This window comes from Globicephala melas, chromosome 18 (assembly GCF_963455315.2).
Source record: "Globicephala melas chromosome 18, mGloMel1.2, whole genome shotgun sequence".
NCBI lineage: Eukaryota > Metazoa > Chordata > Mammalia > Artiodactyla > Delphinidae > Globicephala > Globicephala melas.
The window spans coordinates 56,638,116-56,645,630 of NC_083331.1; positions in this window are offsets into that span (position 1 = coordinate 56,638,116).

A 7,515-nucleotide genomic window follows, 5' to 3' on the forward strand; every position below is an offset into this window, starting at 1 on the left:
TCTGGTGTAGACAGGGAATTAAATGAGTGTGTTTTACAAGTCAACATAGAGTTGAGGGGATGCAGAGTGGAGCAATTAGAAATGAAGACTCTGGGGCCAATCTACTTGGGTTCAAATTCAAGGTCTGCCATTCCAGTTGTGGGCAAGAGATGATGTTGGGCATGAAGGAAGAGGCCATATGACTTAGAGTATTATACCTTTATGGAATCATAAATTTATTTGACTATTACACAAATGAAGCACTTTAACTTGTAGCATTTCATAAATAGAACTGAATATTTGATCTAATATAACTGTGTGGAAACTGTTTTTTCAGAGGGGAGCACATTTTAGGCAGAGAAATTAGTCAAGAGTTCCTAATAGCCTAAGATAAAAATTCATGAGACTTTGCATAAAAATTTTAAAAATTATAATTGGAAAACACCAACAATTTTTGAGCCAGTTTTACTAAAACTTTATATGTATAGAGTCACTGAGTCTACCCTATGAGCTATGAATTATTATTATTTCCCATTGTAAAAGAACAAAGTGCAGCTTGGAGACTGTATTAGTCAAGGTTCTCCAGAGAAACAGAACCAATAGGAGATTGTCTATCTGTCTATCTATCTATCACCTGTCTTACTATCATATGTCTAGCTATCTATCTAGCTATCTATAGAGTTTAAGAAATCAGTTCATGTGATTATGGACAAGTCCCAAGATCTTCAGGAGGTTGAAGACCCAGGAGAACAGATGGTATAGTTCCAGTGTGAAAGCCAGTAGGCTTGAGAGCCAATGATTCAGTTCAAGTTCAAAGACAAGAAAAAAATGGTGTCTTCACTCAAAGCCAGTCAGGCAGACAGGCAGCAGAAATTCTCTCTTACTTGGCATTTTTGTTCTATCTGGGCCTTCAACTGTTTGGATGAAGCCCATCCACATTCTGGAGGGCAATCTGCTCTACTCAGTCTACTGATTCAAACGTTAATCTCATCAAGAAACACCCTTACAGACACACCCAGAATAATGTTTGGCCAAATATCTGGGCACCCTATGGCCCAGTCAAGTTGACCCATAAAATTAACCATCACAGAGATGTTTAGGAGTGTGACTAATATCATACAGTCTCTAAATGATAGAGCTCAATTTTATATCCAAGTCTACTTGACTTGATAACCAGCTTTCTCTGTCCTTATAGTTATTAATTTCTATAAAATAAGAGTAGTAGGTATTTATTGGGTTGATTTATATGCTGATAAGAATGAAGATACAGTCAAAGATGAATTAGGGGGCTTCCCTGGTGGAGCAGTGGTTGAGAGTCCGCCTGCTGATGTAGGGGATGCGGATTTGAGCCCCGGTCCGGGAAGATCCCACATGCCACGAAGCGGCTGGGCCCGTGAGCCTGCGCGTCTGGAGCCTGTGTTCCGCAACAGGAGAGGCCACAGCAGTGAGAGGCCCGCGTACCGCAAAAAAAAAAAAAAAAAAAGATGAATTAGGGTTCTCCAGTCAATGGTAGTGGGATTAGGGGGGGAGAAACAAATTGAGTTAACCCAACATTGAAAGAGATAGTTGATTCATTTTGGCATATAGTAATTCTTTGCTAGGTAGCTAGGTACCTAAGAGCTAGGTAGCTCCTGGATGCCCATGAGAGGATGTCAAGAATATAGTTGAATACATATGTGTAAAGCACATGGTGAGGTGAGAACAAGAAATAGAGATTATGAGTTTATGATGCACACAGAGTAAAAGCAGAAAAGAAAATGATACAAAATGGTCTAAGAGGCACCAGGATAATCTGAGCAAATAAAGGGAGTGTAGCCCTCCAAGGGGCTAGAGCTCAGCAGCATTGATGGCACCATAGAGTGATACAGTCTTACAAGGCCAGAAATGATTTTCATTAAATTTCGTACCTTGGAGACTTTTAATTTCTTTAGAGATAACATTTTTAATTCAGGCATGGAGGAATTGTTGGATTTAAAATGTCAGTAGCAAATGAGATCCAGGAAACTGGACTCATAAAATATAGAATATATTTTCTATAATTTGAATGAGAGGTAAAAGAGAAAGGCAGTTTGAGGGTCAGTAGCATAGAGAAATTTGTTCTATGTAGTTTTGGTTGTTATTGAAATGGATACATACACAAGAAATTGAAAGAGGGTGAGTATCTAATAGAGATAGGAAGGATCCTTTTCCTGGAGCAAATCCACGAGGAGAGAGGTGGTGAGATTATCAAAAACACTTGCATCTGGAATAAGTAGTAGACTAAGGGACCGATATCCCAAAGCAGGTAAATTCCTAAATTCTGGATCTGTTCTTTTCCATGCTTAACATAATCATCATTTCACAGATAAAATTCAATTCCCATCAGACTATAAATCCTTCAGATTTTCACTCTCCTTCTCATGACACTGAATGACTTGTCCAGAGCAGAGCCTTGCTTGTGTATTTAAATTCCACTTACCTTTTAAGAAAGTATTGCCCTAACCTTCTAGGCAATTAAAAACATTCTTTTACATAATCATAATTTCCCTATCTTAATATCATGCATTTTAAATAAGTTTTCCTGTTTTATCTCTCTATAACAAAGGAAAAATAACTGGACATTATTCAATGCTCTAAATAAAAATATGAAAGTGATCTTAAGTCTTCTAAAGATGATAGGGGATAGACATTGAACACATTCTCACTGAAAGCATTTTTGAAATAATTTCTAATAAACAAAATGGCTAAGTATGCTCTCTGTCTTTCAATTAAAAAACAATTTCAGACGACAAACCATATGACAAGTCTGCGGTGTCCAAAGGATCAATCAGTCCAAGGACCTCTTCCTCTCTATCAACATTCATTTTAGTTAAGGTACTGCTACCTGCCTTAACAAATAAATCTTGATTTCTCAGACATTTCACAAGAGATCTTGTTGGAGACTTGGAAGGTAAAAATAGAGTAGAGGCCATGTAGTAGCTCACACATATTGTCGCTTATCTGCTGGCTTCATTGGCATGAGGCAGTGGATGGGCCTGGAATGCCTTCACTTTCCTCTGGATCCTTTCTTAGCTTCTCATAGTCCTGGGTTCAGTAGGAGTGTTTATCAGTACCACAAAGGAGTCAATTTCTACACTCCTCCATCAAGGTCAGAGGCAACAAGAACTGACAAGTTTCAGTCCATCTGCATGGGAATCCAGCTTATCCTTATGGGTTCCAGCTTGACCTTGCATGCTCTCCCCCACTGTACATCCAGCTTCCCTTCTTGACTTACCTGTCCTGTTTACTTTTACTTCCAGCATCACACTTGATTAGAAGAGCCTTAAGGAGACTACTTAACTAGTTCCTAAATTGCTTAAAGTCAAATTCCTGTAACCAAAAACAAACAAATGAATGAATGTGTTATGTGTATACATACAATATAAATTATGCTGATTGTTCTGCTTCTCTAATTAAACCTTGAGAGATATACCCAGTTTTTATCTTTAACATGAACTCTCCTCTGTAATCTTCACTGATATACAACCAGCCTACTCCAATCAACACTTTAAATTTATCATATTCAGGTCAAAACTTCTAAATTTTACTCCAAAACTACTGTTTCACATACATGCTCATGTCAATAAAGGGATATTTCAACCTCTTTAGTTCCTCAGGTTTGGGAACATCTTTGATTTTGCTCTTTATCTCGCACTCACCATCCACCTATGACTTCTCTAGCAAATAAAATTTCAAGCTCATCCACGTATTTATTTCACTTTACATACTAATGAAACAGTAGATTAATTAATGTGCTCCACAATGTTTCTTGACTACCAAAGGATCTTACAAGTTTACAATTATATTTTTAAAACTATAGGATATAATATTTCTCTTCAGCAGCTTAAAATCTAATTGTGGAAGAAAAAAGTCCAAACAATAACAGCGGCAACATCTAGATTTTGAGTAAGTTTAATTAAAGATGAAGAAGAGGGAGGAAGAGGAGGATGAGGAGGGGTAAAGAAGAAAAGAGGAAGAAAAGGAGAAGATTTCAGACACATAGCTATGTAAATAGAAACAGGCTGGAGTTTTAAAGGCGCATATTGTGGATTGTGAGCTAAACCTTGACCAACAAATATGGTTTGGGTGAAAAGAAAGACAGGGAAAAGGCATGCCAATCTGAAGCACTAAGGATAAAAGTGCAAGAATAGCAAGGACTGCCAAAGGACTGAACACATGGACAGTGTGCAAGGTTAAATGATCAAGTTAACATAATACAGTTAATACAATCATGGTGCTAACAAGTACTTCAGTTAAAGATGACCTTTACCTACCAGCACATATACCATTAAGTTGATCTTATCTTAGAAGCAATTATATACTAAAGGTCATTTTATTCTTTATTTTAAACGAATTTCTAATGATCAGTATATCTTAGTTTTATTTCTAGCAGCGCTTCTTTTCAGCGTATTATGGAGTATGCTAGTACTCTTAAAATAATCCTTACCTTGGTCATTCCAAATAGAGTCAACATGCTTATTTTGCTGTTTTGATATATTTTAGATGTTGGGGAATTGGATATTGAAACAAAATAGAAAGTTTATAAATGAATGCACTAGGCCTTTGTAATCATAGGGGGTGGGTAAAACTGATAAGTTTGCTGATAAAAAAAGTAGTTATATGTAAAGTTGACTTCCAGAATGTTCACAGAATTATTTTTAAGTATCATAATAAAAGTTCATGAACTTGTGCCTCTATAAGTTAGAAAGCTGAATACAAGCAGCAAGGTATTCAAACAAACTTCTTTCAAACATAGTTTCATTAACTCAAATTTCACTTCACAAGTTTACAAGATAAGTTTTCCCAAATCTTTTATTCAAAAAAATGAAAGCAATGACTTGGGATTGTTCCATTGGAGGAAAGAAAGCCAATATAGAAAACTTCTGGGAAGTAGCCTGTGCTTCCTATGAGCAAATGTGAAATTTGTACCTTTACATTACTTTATGATTTTGGATTTCATTAAATGCTTTGTTTTCTGACCAGGGCTAGTAAAGATTCTGATTCTGCGTAAGGCTGTGTAAAGCTGATTTAGTGCACCTGGCAGGTGGTGTTCTACGTTGGGCTAGCAAAACTGGCAGACTTTATGGCTGAATATTCAGAGCCTTCTTGACTTGAGAAAGTTGGGCTTTCATAAAAAATATACTGTTAAGTATTTCTCAGGAATTATATTTTCTTTGTGTATACAGTTTTTGTGAGAAATATATTATCCATTCAAAATTTGATTTGTGAACTTCTGCTCCAGTGATCAGTAAAAATTTTAAATTCTTAAAAAAAGTTTTTTCTTCATCAATAAATGGATCTTTATAACAGAGATGAGGATGAGACAAGAGAGACGTATAAGTTAACATTAATTTATAATCAAATGAATTACAGTAAAGGAATTAGAGAAAGTCTCTTAATAATCCAAATAAGATATCAGACTACAGCTTTTCATGTTAGTAAATGGGGGATGGTGAGAAGGAAGAAAACAATAGTTGAGTTGTGACATAGAAAGAGAGAAGTCCTATACTTCTGAGTCCTTGATATGTGCCAGACACTTTACACATAATTTCTCATTGTTTGTTACATTGATCTTAATTGTATAAATAATTATAAAGTGGGAATTCTAAGTCATTATGACAAAAAGCCTAGATAAGGGTAGAGCCTTAAATCTACTTGTTTGATAATATTCTGAAGGGTACTCAATGAAAATACTGGAGGGTGCTTAAGAAAAAATGGAAACAGAAAATATATTCTCAACAAATTAGGAAAGCAGAATCAAAATCATAAAGGGAGAAGAAAAGAACAACTCCCTTCATTCTGTCCCATACAAAATATTTATCACACATGGACTGGGCTAAAAAACATTAAAATATCAAATATATACCATATATAGATATACACATATAAAATGTGTGTATGGATGCATGTGCACGTGTGTGTGCATGTGCCCGTGTGAGAATTTAGGCAGGATGGCTGATATGTTTAATATTTCTACATTTTCTAATCATTTGGAATCAACTTAACATTATGATATTTGCAAAGCATAAGCTGAATTCTTTAAACTAGTGATTAGCATGTTTTCTGTTTTACTAGGCAGGAGTATATAAATGAGCAATTAATATAGTGTTGATATATAGCTATATAGCTATATATTCCATTATCTGGAATCGTTTCAACTAGGTACTTCATGCACAATAATGAAGGCTATAAGCCTGACTCAGTCACTTCAAACAGAAAATGTTTTGCCCCAAAACACAAAATAGTATTTTGTAAAATGAATTTCTCTCCCTTTTTTTTTTTTCTGCAATATCTCCTGTGCTTTGATATTTTGGGCTCACACATTTAAAACTGCACTTAAGCAATAGTGAAAGCTTTTGGAAAATTAGGAATTCAGTAATAGCCACTTGAAATATTTTCCACAGTATAAAAATATTTACAAAAATTTTACTAGTTCTACTTAAACTCTTTAAATACACACTTCTGGATTTTTATATAACTTTTAAGAGGGGGGAAAAAGAAAATTGCACTTTGATACCTTTAGCTACAGTCAGATTTGGGGTATGATATAATCACTACAGAATTACTATCAGAAAAAACCTGACCAAAAATTTTGACTTAGACCTGAAGGTGTCTGTCAAGGGCACATATCCGAGAGATGCTGAGCCATGACAATATTAGCACATTTATTGAGTGTTTACTATGTTCTAGCTAGCTACCCACACACTCTACACATTTAACTTATATTACCTTGATTTTGGAAATACAGAAATGGAGGCAAAGTTGAGTTTGTAACTTCTTCAAACCAAAGTCACAAAGCTAATAAATGTTGGAAACTGGGTTAAAATCCAATCTCCAACATACTACATATGCTGCAGTGGTTGCCTTTCAAAAGGGATGTGGGGACCACACATAGATACAGTTTTAGCCAGGTTGAAGATGATACTGTCTTCCTTGTATTTCTTTTCCCAGTCTCTGCTTCCTGTTTTTATCCTGTCTTCCCAATTCACTCTAGGTAGATCTGCAACTAAAAACACACTGTAGGATAGCATCTTCAGAGTTCTGTTTTCATAGTAACTAGAATTGTGAAAGTTACCATTCCAATGAATACTTTAGTAGAAGTCAGGATGAAAAGAAATGAAAAACAGAAGTTCTGTAAAGATATTAATTTCTCCCAATGAACATAAACTGTGGCAGGAAATAACAGGAGATTCCCATTCTCTATATTGTCAATATCTGAATGGGGAGGAGTTTAAGTAAAAACAAGGCCATTCATTGTCAGACCTTCAATATGGCAAACTACCAGTACTTTTAGGATCTTAAAGTTCAGACATTTAACAACCTGCTCTCCATTTAGGCAATTTATTCCTTGTGAAAGGAAGATTGGCAGGAAGGAAAGAAAGCAAAACCCTCTGTTAATCCAAAGAAAAATAGATCCTGGGCACTAAGTGCACAATCTTCTATCATGTTATCCTGACAAGACACTTTATACATGGAAAGAATCATTTACAGGACAAAGGGTAATTGAGATATTGACCT